Source organism: Plecotus auritus (genome assembly GCF_963455305.1).
Source record: "Plecotus auritus genome assembly, chromosome: 1".
Lineage (NCBI taxonomy): Eukaryota > Metazoa > Chordata > Mammalia > Chiroptera > Vespertilionidae > Plecotus > Plecotus auritus.
The window spans coordinates 36,367,791-36,381,169 of record NC_137770.1 but is presented as its reverse complement, the minus strand read 5'-3'; the positions used below and the strand labels follow the sequence as shown (position 1 = coordinate 36,381,169).

Genomic DNA, 13,379 nt, shown 5'->3' with positions numbered 1-13,379 from the left:
CACAAGCACATGCCTTATTTACAAAAGCTCTCACAATAATTTCAAGCCTATATTATTCCAGGCTGTCTGATTGAGGTTTAATGACAAGATGACAGATATTGTTTGAAGTGTGTGAATTTAGAAATTCCAAAAACATTAAGAATCTTATTTTCTTAGTTTCTATACTCTGAATCCTCAAAAACATTTCTTAATACTTAAGAACAATTAATGTCAGTTTTATAGAATAAAATTGCTACCTGCTTAAAAACTTCTGTTCTTTTTTTGTTTTTCCAAGCAAGCATTGACAACAGAGTGGTATTTATATTGTCATTCCACAGAAGTGTGGGCCACTTGATACAGAAGAGGGTTATGGAGAAAATCCTGTGAGGGCATTAATTGAATGTTTTTAAAAATTTTTATTTATTTATTTTTTGTTAATTCTCACCTGAGGATATTTTCCCATTGATTTTTAGAGAGAGTGGAAGGGAGAGGAAGAGACACAGAAAGATAAACATCAATGGGTTGCCTCCCGTATGTGGCTGACTAGGGCAGGGGATCAAGCCTGCAACCAAGGTACTTGCCCTTGACCCAGTACCCTTCAGTCCATGGGCTGATGCTCTACCCACTGAGCCAAACAGGCTAGGGCTGCATGTTTCTTCTAAAATTATATTGAAGCAAAATACAAATCATAGCATTATAAGGCACATTATAGAACGTATGGTGAAACTCACAATGTCTTACCGGTACTCTTTAGCACAAAGTTCTGTCTTTTTAAAGTTGTTCTTTGATCTTCCCCAATCCCGCCATCACTCCCACATTATTCTATGTGGGAAAGATGTCAGAGTCCTTTTACATTTATATGTTTCCCATGGGTTGGCTTTATAGCCCAAGACCTAACTACAATTGGTTTTAAGAATATTTCAGGGAATTTCCCCAAAGAATCTGAAACTAACCAAAATGTGTATTTTGTATGGGATTAGATTTAAAAACAGGATATCAACATGAAATATAATTTTCTTTTTAAAAACATATTTTTATTGATTTCAGAGAGGAAGAGAGAGGGAGAGAGAGATAGAAACATTAATGATGAGAGAGAATCATTGATTAGCTGCCTCTTGCATGCCCCACACTGGGGATCAAGCCTACAACCAGGCATATGGCCTGACCAAGAATGGAACCATGTGACCTTCTGGTTCATAAGTCAATGCTCAACCCCTGAGCCATGCCAGCCTGGCCTGAAATATCATTTTCCATATCAGTTGGAAGATTTTTCTTTCTATTATTTGCTTTATTGCAAATAATAAATATGAGAATACCCATATTTACACTAGTGTATTTTTTGGAATGCATTATCAGTATTTTGTTACCAGAAGGTAGAATCCATTCATTATAGGTGATGGTAGTAAATCCTAGTGGAACTGAACTGTGGAGGTATTTGCTATTCCTCTGCAGGTAAGCTTCCATATATTTTAGTAAGAAATTGGAAGGATTGAAAGAAGAGGAGAAAAAGGTAAAATACAAGCATTAGTAGCTTACAATGGAAATACAACTTCATTTTGTTTTAACTGAATAGACACAATCTGTATAACTATACAGGATGCTATAAAATAGGTCATACGTGTATGTAGAATTAGTTAAGAATGTTTGGATCCACTCTCATGCTTAGAAAACAGTGCTACCCAGTTCTTATGGGATATTCCCTGCCAATGGAAAGGGAAATGCAGACGGAGTATTTTCAAATGTTCTTTGATTGGGGACACTTTGGCTGGGCAGATCTGAGGGACGTCATGTACCACCCACCTAACCTACTTTTGTCTGCAACCACAAAGATCCCATTAAGGCTGCTGCTTTTGATGGGATCCCAGGGGGATCTGATTATTAATGTTTGCCAGACACAGAAGTATTGACATTGTGGTGTTATTAGCATTACTATTCTAAGAGCCCAGTCATCAAGGACCCCAGGAGAACTTATTTTGATAACCACTAATGAAGGAGATAAAATTTGTAGCAATAGTCATTTTAGTAATGAACAATTTTAATACCTGCTTAGTTTGAGGCTTGCATAAACAAATGAAAGGGAAACAGAAGGAAAAAGGTTGAGCACTCACTAACATTGATTTAGGTTGAGAGTTCCAACTTAAGAGTATTGATGTGTTCATTCATAGACAGAAGGGGGGCAGGGCAAACAAGAATGTAAGGCTGTGTCCTAGGACCCAGCAGAAACATGTGCAATGGATTAGTAATTTGTGCGAGAATTGTTTTCAGGTTATAAGTGAAAATTTTATTAGATGAAAGATTTGTATTTCCCTCATCACAAACATAGTGGGAACCTGATTAAAACTTGTGTAATTATTGGTAGTAGGGTATCTTTTAGACAGACTAACCTCACTGATCTGTGCTATATAAAGCAGTGACACTGGGGGATAAGGGACCCTTTTGAGCCTCTCAAAAAATAGAAATATATTCAGGAAAAAGCTTATTTATTTAATATTTTGAATATAGTTCAAAATATATAAAAATCATCTATGGGTCTTATAGGAAGTTAGCTGTTAGCTTGTGGTATTATTTCCACTGTCTCTGATAACTTTTTTAAAAAAATCATATTATTCCATTTATATAGAATTCCCAGAAAAGGCAAATTATAAAAACAGAAAGTAGATTAGTGGTTGCCTGGGGCTGGAGTGGGAATGGGGATTAATTATATATGGTCATGAGAGGTTTTATTGGGATGATGAAAATGTTCTTACACTGGGTTACAATGATGGTTGTACAACTTGATAAACTTACTAAAACGTGTTGAACTGTGCACTGAGATGGGTGGGTTTTCTCCTGTGAATTGTACCTCAATAAAACCTTGCTGTTCAAAGTGTGTCAGTGGGCCAGCAGTATAAGCATGATCTGGGAGCTGATTAGGAAAGAAAAACCATAGGCCCCTCTCCTAACCTCTTAGTAAAGAAAATGATAATAATTGTAAGGTTAATAGTCCCCTGAAATATTTTTATGATGATGATTGTTATCTTGGTTAGCAAGCTATACATTTTTGTTTTATTTTAATAGTAAATATAGAACTTTAGCCTACCTCTAGTCAAAGCTCTTATAACTGTCAATTTTATGATATCTAAATTAATGTGATTTAATAATATTCTTGTTCTAATGGAGAATAGTGGATATTTTTTCTTGAGTTGTAAAGGATTGCATCCTATCTAATAAAAGAGTAATATGCAAATTGACCGCACCTCTGCTACACCCACAAGCCACGCCCACCATCCAATCAGGAACGAGTATGCAAATTAACCCAACCAAGATGGCGGTTAATTTGCATATCCAGGAGTAGAGCAAAGACTGAAGACAGCATAGAAGGAAGCCAAGCGTTGCAGAAGGGAGTGAAGCTGTGGAGAAGCAAGCAAGTGGGGCTGCGGAGAAGGGAGGGAAGCAGACCGCCGCAGGAAGCCCTATTGCAGGAATCTTCCTGCAATGGGCCTCTAGTATTATTGTAAGAACTAGAGGCCCCATGCACGAAATTCGTGCATGGGGGGTGTGTCCCTCAGCCAAGCCTGCACCCTCTCCAATCTGGGACCCCTCGAGGGATCGGGTCTAAACGCGCAGTTGGACATCCCTCCCACAATCCAGGATGGCTGGCTCCCAACTGCTCGCCTGCCTGCCTTCCTGATTGCCCCTAACCGCTTCTTCCTGCCAGCCTGATCACCCCCTAACCACTCCCCTGCCAGGCTGATTGATACCTAACTGCTCCCTAGCCAGCCTGTTTGCCCCTAACTGCCCTCCCCTGCAGGCCTGGTCACCCCTAACTGCCCTCCCCTGCAGGCCTGGTCCCCCCCAACTGCCCTTCCCTGCAGGCCCAGTCACCCCCAACTTCGCTTCTCTGCCGGCCTGGTCACCCCTAACTGCCCTCCCCTGCTGGCCTGATTGCCCACAACTGCCCTCTCTTGCAGACCTGGTTCCTCCCAACTGCCCTCCCCTGCTGGACATCTTGTGGTGGCCATCTTGTGTCCACATGGGGGCAGCCATCTTTGACCACATGGGGGCAGCCATCTTGTGTGTTGGAGTGATGATCAATCTGCATATTACTCTTTTATTAGATAGGATAGAGGCCTGGTGCACGGGTGGGGGCCAGCTGGTTTGCCCTGAAGGTTGTCCCGGATCAGGGTGGGGGTTCCCTTGGGGCATGGGGTGGCCTGGGCAAGGGGCCGGTGTTGGTTTGCAGGCCACCCATGCCCCCCAGCAACCCAAGTGGAGGCCCTGGTATCTGGGATTTATTTATCTTCCATAATTGAAACTTTGTAGCCTTGAGCAGAGGAAGCTTGGCTTCCTCCATCGCCGGGGGCAACTCAAGCCTCCTGGTCTCCCCAGCTCCGTGGCTGCCGCCATTTTTGTTGGGATTTATTTATCTTCTATAATTGAAACTTTGTAGCCTTGAGTGGAGACCTAGGCCAGCCAGTGTGTGCAGAAAGCTTGGCTTCCTCCATTACTGGGGAAACCCAAGCCTCCTGCTTGCTCTGTGGCCGTAGCCATCTTGGTTGGGTTTATTTGCATATTCCCTCCTGACTGGCTGGTGGGCATGGCTTGTGGGTGTAGTGGAGAGATGGTTGATTTGCATATTACTCGTTTATTAGATAGGATAGGTACCTTCATAGATATGAGTTTGAAAAAATGTATCAAGGTCCTCATTAAAATATTAAACGATTAAGAGTGAGAAACACAAAAGACTGGAAGTAAAATGCATTACAAATGTTAAATGAGCCCTGGCTGTTGTGACTCAGTTGGTTGGGCATGATCCTATGCACTGAAAAGTTGCCAGTTTGATACCTGGTCAGGGCACATTCCCAGGTTGCTGACTCGATATCCAGTAGGGGACATGCAGGAGGCAGCAGATGGATGTTTTCCTCTCAAATTGACATTTCTCTCTCTTTCTCTCTCCACCTTCCCCCCTCTCTAAAAATAAATTAAAAATCTTTTTAAAATCTTAAATGAAAGAAGCAGGATATAATATGTGTGTGTGTTCAGATATTCAAAACTTGATTGCCGGTTCTATGATAGTCACTCAACTAGATGCTGAGAGCAGAGCAAAGACAAAAATTAATGTGCTACCTGATCTCACGGAGCTGCTAGTTTAGTTAAGTGAAATAATTACACAAGTCATCAATAAGCTACAATTATAATAAGTATTAAGAGGAAGTAAGAGGTACTGAGAGACTACTTCAGGGGGACATAATGGAGTCTGGGTTATGGGGGACTGGTTGTCTGGCAAAGCATTCCATCAAGTGAAGTGTAAACTGAGCCCTGAAAGGAGATGAATGGGTGTTGGGAGACAGGGAAAGGGAACAGGGAGGGAGGAGAGATTTGCCAGCCAGTGGGAGGGGCCTCGTGAAAAGAGAAGGTGAGCCCCTAAATGACAGAGCGCAAATAGAGAGTGGTTAAAGATAAGAAGGCTAAAGATAAAAATACCAGGCATGGCTTTCTGAGTCTTGTGGAAGATTTTGGACTTTATTCTAGGAGCAATGGGAAGTAACTTTAAATCATTTTAATTACTTGATCAATTACTTGAATGACTTGATCAAATATGTATCTTAAAAAGATCACCAAGGCCATTCTGTGGAAACATGGAGTAGGAGTGAAATGCAAGGAGATCACTTAAGAAGTGGTTCAGGTGGAATAGTAGTGACTTGGATTCAGGTATTACCTGTGTAGGTGAGAAAAAAGGCAGGTAGATTCAAGAGTATTTAGATGGCTAAGTGCTCATCAACAGATGAGTGGATTAAAAAACTGTGGTACATCTGTACAATGGAATACTACACCGTTATAAAAAAGAAGGATCTTTTACCATTTACAACAGCATGGGTGGAACTGGAGAGCATTATGCTAAGCAAAATAAGCCAGTCGGAGAAAGATAAATATCACATGATCTTATGCATATGTGGGATATAATGATCAACATAATTTGATGAACAAAAATAGAGCCAGAGACAAATGGCAGGAGAAGTGAAGGGGGCGGGGGGAGGTTAGAGAGCAACCAAAGGACTTGTATGAATGCATATTAGCATAACCAATGGACACAGACACTGGGGTGGTGGGGACTTACCCAGAGTGGGAATGGCTGGGAGAGGGGTGTCTATCGGGGGGAAAGGAGACATATGTAAAACTTTAGACAACAGAAAAAAGAGAGTATTTAGATGGAAGAATGGCTAGGCCTTTGTAATGAATTCTAGGTAAAGGATAAGGAGTTGTTAAAGATAACTCTTTTTAAAAATATATATATATTTAAATATATTTTATTGATTTTTTACAGAGAGGAAGGGAGAGGGATAGAGAGTTAGAAACATTGATGAGAGAGAAACATCGATCAGCTGCCTCTTGCACACCCCCTACTGGGGATGTGCCCACAACCAAGGTACATGCCCTTGACTGGAATCAAACCTAGGACCCTTCAGTCTGCAGGCCGACGCTCTATCCACTGAGCCAAACCAGTCAGGGCAAAGATAACTCTTAAGTTCCTATATAATATGCTTACAGCTTGGCAAATTACAAAAAAAAAATGATAGAAGAAATATGCAAAAATCAGACTTGTGTTATGGTGTAGATGTTATAAATGACACCCTCCCCCTTTAACCAAATTTTTATAAGGCTAAGATTACTTCCATAATTAATAAAAAAATCTAACAAAACACTGAATATTTAGAGCATTGCTTAATCTATATCTAGAGGGCTGCAATTACATTTGTTCCATAATTGCCCCTTTTTCTGAGTCTACATTTGAGCCTACATTTTCAAATGATGCAAATGATATTTCTATCTCTTCTCATGGGACAAAAATCAACAATCTGGTAAATCTCCAAGTCTGAGAGTAATTCCTGTTAATTGTGTCTGCATTTTGTCTTCCTCAATTTCATTACATTAACTTCTAATTACATTTCTTCATACTGTGGATGATGTTATTTGGGATTTCAGGATCTCCTTTAGTTGGGACCATTTGATATGTGCCAATGGCCCTGGAACACAGGCGTACCCTTGGTGGGGGGGTCTGTTGTGACCACTTCAGCTAGGGTGATGCAAAATTAGATTCTTTCTCATTTTGGTTGGGTCTTTAAAAAGGTAAATATTAAGTAGATATGACTTACTTTTAAATTCTCAGTAACAGTTTTATTATATGTTAGTCTAAAAATGGGTTTCTGTGCAAGGGCAATGACAGTCTCTTAAGGAAACTGAGTCGTTAAAGCCACTTTAAATCGTCCCTCTGGAAATGCTGAAGACCTTGTGTTTATATAACCACTGAGTATTTGTGGAGCATATGTAAGTCTCTGCCTTGGATATAATAGATGTTCCAAAATACTCCACGGGCTTATACCAATTTGGAGAATATTTGAAAGGTGCTATTGTTATAATGGCAAAAACCTTGAACAATTTAAAACTCAAGCCAACCCTAGTCCTTTTGAGAGCATCATACTCAAATACAAAGCTGTCTGGTGGACAGAGCTTGAAAAATATGTCTTAAAATAACCATTCCTTGACTTAAGTTTAAATTTTTTTACTTTATTGCACATATTTTGGAAAAATAATTGCAACATTTTTCATTTTTTTGGTGTGACTATTTTTTTTAAATTTCTTTATTGATTAAGGTATTACTCATTTTTAAAAGAGTCTATTAGTGAAATAGGCAGCCATGGTAGAGTGGAAGCAGAATGAGAATAGACCTTGGAGTCACACAAACCTGGACTTGAACCCCCACATTGGCCACTTATTAGAAAAATGCATTCACTTTTTTTGATTTCTAGTGTTTTCTATGTTTTATTGGCATTTTGTGAAGATTTGGAATAGCAGTAAAAGCAAGAATTTGGGATTCAATAAAGGAGAATTGGAATTCTAGCTTCCCTCTTTATGATAGATATTTACCCTTTTTGAGCCTCAGTTATTTCAGCTGTATAATGGGAAGGCTAATATCCCGCACAAAGAGTTTTTTTTTTTTTTAAATATATTTTATTGATTTTTTACAGAGAGGAAGGGAGAGGGATAGAGAGTTAGAAACATCGATGAGAGAGAAACATCGATCAGCTGCCTTCTGCACACCCCCTACTGGGGATGTGCCCGCAACCAAGGTACATGCCCTTGACCGGAATCGAACCTGGGACCTTTCAGTCCGCAGGCCGACGCTCTATCCACTGAGCCAAACCGGTCAGGGCCCGCACAAAGAGTTTTTATTTAGATAAGTTGTCAAAAAGAATTGCATGCTTTAATGTGTTTGGCAAATGTTAGCTATTAAACAGTGTCATTTTTCTGAGTTCCAAGCACATTATGGAGAAGACTATAAGACTTTAACCTATTTTTGTCACACATTTTGGCTTAGTAATAATGACTGGTCCTGAGAGCCTGTTCTGTACTGGACTCTATTCTGGGAGCTTCAGAAACATTGCGTAATGTAATTTCCATAGTGAATGGCAGCAAGGGGCCAGTGCTCCCTGCAGTACAGATGAGGACGTTTAGGTGCCCCAGGTAACATGATTTGCCCTATGCAGTGGCATAACAGAGAAAATCCAACCCCGAACCTTGCTTTTTATGATACCAAAGCCGTTGCTATTTCTTTTCTTTACCCTGTCTCTTTTTTTCTCAGTGTCTACTGAGAAAAGTATATTTTTAGTTTTAGGGCAGTTATAATTTCACTTTACATTAACTGCCCCCCTGAAGCCCAGAGGAAAAGAGCCTGTTGGATTGCCCATGCCCCAGCAATGACAACCTGGCTGAATTGTATCCATGTTGTTGAAATATAGAGTCCCCAGTAGTCCATTTTTATATTTGTTAAGATTCCAGCATTTAGAACACATTTTGGACAAATGCTGCAAAAGACACTTCATCTCAATGGCACATATTCCTAGCCGCATAACAAATTTGCTCTTCACAGAAAACACCTGTATCCTCTTTTGAAGCATGTTAAAGATGGATTGCAGCCCATTTTGTAGTTCTTATTTTGACTCCATGCATTATTCATCTTTTTAAACCTTCTTGTTCATACTAGGTAATGGAAAATGCTTTTCTCTGAAAGGCATGCTCATTGTCATGAAAACTGTAGACTTCATTAGCCTCATGACCACTCTAGGAAGTCCATAATACATAACCCACACCTGCTAGATGACACCAGGAAGTGAACTGGTGGCTGCGAGAGGACACTTGAAATAAACTGGTGTTCTTGACTTTCACTCATGACTGTTCGACAGGTCTTGGTAGAGAAGAAGAAGATTTTCCAAGGAAATTTCTTCTTCAAAAAATGCTAAACCTTAAAGCACTTTAGTAGCTGGACTTGTATAATATTTTGATTTGAGGGTTGGTTACCTGGGGACCATTTTGGAAACTTTGTTCTTTCTCTCAGAATTTGTGTGACTGTCTCCAGGAGCTGATAATCCTTTAAAAATCCCAGAGGCATACAGGCTTCCACTTTAACTTTCACCAAAATAACATGGTTTTTAAGGCACAACCCCTAGAAGCTGGCATTTCTTCTTAGGTCATAGCGCTCCCCCGCCCATCAAGCATCTGTCCTCAGAGAGAAAATGGGGGCAGAAAGATCCAACTAAGCAGCCTTTGAAGGACCCCCAGCACTTATGGTCTCATTCTGGGTATGGAACACTTCTGTTTATAATTACCCTTGGTGAGGATGATCAAAATATGTGATAAAGCATATGGCTCAGGAATTTGATAGCCTTTCCCCCTACAGAAACACAACTCTTTACTGTTTATTGTTTAGTTGTTTTCTGTGTTTAAAATAACCTTTATTAAATTAAACACTTTTAGAACTAAATAATTCTAATTAAAGCAGAATTTAAAGAAATGCAGCCCTTAGGAATACATCAATGGTTTTACTCCTGTTTTTTATCAATTGTCACTAATTTTTTATTAGTTTATTTAGTACTCAGAGAGCTTGGAGACCTTCCCTGGGTATGTTTGTAGTAGGAGCTTGTTATCTTAAACATATACTCATAAACATACACGCACATAGTTTTTTGTTGTTTTGTTTTAGCTTCTCATAATAATGAAGTATTATGAACTATTTTAATTCAAATAATGAGCCTTCTCAACTACCACAGACATTATATGTATTTTTCCTTTTAATCCAGGGACTCAGAGACTGTTTTTTCTTGTCTATTTTACTTTTCTTGTTTTTAAAAATTATTATTACAATACCAAGAAGCCACTTTGTCTTCTCAAATGTGAGAAAGCCCCCAAAGAACCAGGTTACCAAATATATCTCTGGTATCACCCTTGGTGTGCTCTCCCAATCAAATTGAAATTTACCTAAGCAGCAAAGATATCTCTATGGGTACTATGCCAGGGCATCAGGGCATAGCCCTTTTGGCTTTAGACTGCTTTAGCAAAATATGAAAGGTGTTGCTAACTAGATCGTTTTCCAGGTTCTAGTGTAGGTGCCCTTCCTTCCCCCTCGCCCCCAGTATTTTGGAACATAACTGCTGAACACTGTTTCATATATAGACTGAGATTTGGCTTCTTTCCAGTCACTCTGAGATAATCTGACAGTGGTTATTGACAAAAGTACAGAACCAATGCCTGAAAAGACAATGTACTGCTGAATATATCCAGCATCAATATTACAGTGCTTTCTGGCCCACAATGGTAAATTCTTGGGTTTCAAAGCAGAAATGAACTTTTTGAGGTTATCCAGTAATTTAACTTCACTTTACAGATGAAGAAAAATGAAAGAATCAGGACTATGTAGCTTTAAACATTTTCATTAATAACATTCATTCACTCACTCATTCATTCATTCATTCATTCAGCAAATACCTATTGAGTTCCTACCCTGTGTTGGTTTTGGACTTATTAAGTATAAACATAGTCCAAGCACTTATGGTCTCATAGTTCATTGGAGTAAGAAGATTGACAAATAGTTACCACATCAAGTGAAACCTTTTATCACAAAAGCATATTCAAAGCACTTGAAGCCACACCCTTGGTTGTGGATGAAGAGACGACACCAGAATTTCAATGTACAGGAGTATTTACCAGGCTGTCTAGGGAGAGAAGGCATCAAGGCAGAGTAATCAGAAGTCAGGAAAGAGCAGTCACCTTGGAAAATGCTGAGTGTGCTAGTGTGGCTGTAGAGCGATGAGTGGTGAGGAGTGGCTGAGTCCCCAGTATGGGGCAGTGTTATTGGGGACAGCTCATGCACATTCATTCAGGACAAAAGGGAGGGCTCTATGAGTTGTGAAAATGTAGAAATAGTTTCAACCTGGTTGATAAATGGCCACTGATCTAAGGTCCCTTGTCTTGTTGCATCTCCCAGACTCCTCACACCCAGTGATTCAGGAATTAAATTTAATTTCTGTAGGAGGCCTCTAGGCCAGTTACATGGTGCTGATCATTAATTTTTTTGAGCATCTCTCCTCTTGTTTGTGCTGATTATTAACTTTTTGAGCATCTCTTCTCTCATTTACCTTATAAAGAATGTAAATTTTATCCTATAGGGTAGGATTTGAAAATGCAAATGCCTCCATGGGTAAGGAAGCTACACAGAAATGAGTGAAGCAACTGTGTACAAAGAACAGGGAAAGCTGAGGACTATAGTGAATTAGAGACATTAAAATTAATTTTTAAAGACTCTGTGTCAACAAGCATAGATATGTGCCAGTGCTCAAATTTTGCAGTATAAGAAACAGGGAACCACAATTCTTTAAACTAGCGAGGTGATACAAGATTTTTTTTTAAATTGTCAAGAGGATTTGATAGACAGAGATTACAGAAACATGGTGATATGAGACTGAGAGCATGGCTCCTCCTATTTTAAAGACTGGAGAAGAATATGATGGCTTAAATTCAAAGATTTTAAAAACAAAGTATTTTACTTTCTGTATGATAAAACAATAAAAAAGGATTATTGGATTATTAAGGAAGATACATCATTTCCGTCTTCAAACTAAAAGTTTCAAGTACCTAAAGGACACTGGTAGAAGCTAAACCCAATGATTTCAGAGAACATTCTGGGTCTGGGATGCCCTGAAGCGTATTAACTTAAGCAAAATATTTGTGGAGAACAAACAAACTAAAAATCTGTGGGTGGTGAAATGGGCTGGAACAAATGCTGAAAGAACTCTTGAGTGTTACCAAGCAGGGGATTTGTGTGTGAACATGAAAGTGTTTTCAACAATTCTGTGTTGGTTTTATTCATCAATTTCACAAAATTGAGTGTATACTATATGTTAAATACTGCCCTAGGCACAATTTTAAGCAGGATTTCTTAATTCATTTATTGAGAATTTACTATTCCTCCCTCCCATGAAACTTTCATTCTATGAGAGGAGATGGTCAATAAATCTGGTACAGGTCAGGTTATGTTGAGCAAACCTAGGGGATGGATTGAGGCTGGGGAATACTAGAGATGGAAACCAACCAGGGAACGGTGATCATTATACAAAACATAATGGAAGACAGTTTCCACAGACTCCAAACTAGCAAAACTTGAAGTGGAATGGGGAAGTGTCCAAGAGAGAAATTCACAGTCACTAGAATGTTTTGAGTATAGAGTATTGAACGGTTGTAGTTGCAAATGTACGATGTGCTAGGTTTTGATGAGCTGAATTTGAGAGTTTGGTAAGACACCTATGTGTAGATCTTTTCTGAAACTTTGGTGGTGTCAGAGGGACAAAAGAAATACAAAGGTCCAGGGCTTCTTCCTTCAGACAGCTTGGGCCTCTGTGTGTATTTTGTTTGTTTGTTTGTTTTTGTTTTGTTTTCTCACATGTTGGTACTGACACAGCGAAGTTTGAGAGCCACTGACTTAGATAACCAGAGATTCGAGCCTGGAAAGAGGGAGGAGCTAAGGGCTGGAGATGTGTATGTTGGGGTTTTAATAAAAGTGTTCATTGAGACTTATGGATGGGTCAGCTCTCTCAGGGAAAGAGGAAAATGAGTGGTTACATATATGCAGCTGGTGGGGAGATGAAGAAGAACCTGAAAGATAGACCCATGAATTATTCAGCATGAGGGGAAAGTGCAGAGAGCTCAGTTTCCCTTTAACTGGAATTCGGGCTCCATGGGGACAGAGACCTCAGGGTTACCTTATACCTGGCATTGCGCCCAGCACTTAATAGGCATTTAATCAATATTTGTTTATTGAACAAATCAAGGCATACATGCATGATTTTCACAAAAGCTAAAGAGAAATTTTTAGGAGAATATAGGCAGTCATATTAAATGCAGTAGCCTGAGGTCAAGAGAGCTGAAACTTATGGGACTGCTGGTAGATTTGGTCGGAAGGAAGCTATTGCTGTAAAAGAGATGGGGTAATTAAGTACAAGCAGTGAATTTAGTGATGAGTGTCAGTTATAACACTCATCCTGAGCTGTTGATGAGCAGTTAAAGGCTATACACACACAGATATACACATA

The 13,379-nt window shown here is 39.5% G+C and overlaps 1 protein-coding gene across 1 annotated transcript in view; it reads left to right on the top strand.

The window, feature by feature from the left end:
* Nucleotides 1–13,379, top strand: part of SYT16 (synaptotagmin 16) — a gene marked incomplete at its 5' end in the record, with an annotated part of 254,269 nt that overhangs the window by 144,758 nt on the left and 96,132 nt on the right. The window lies entirely within an intron of this gene.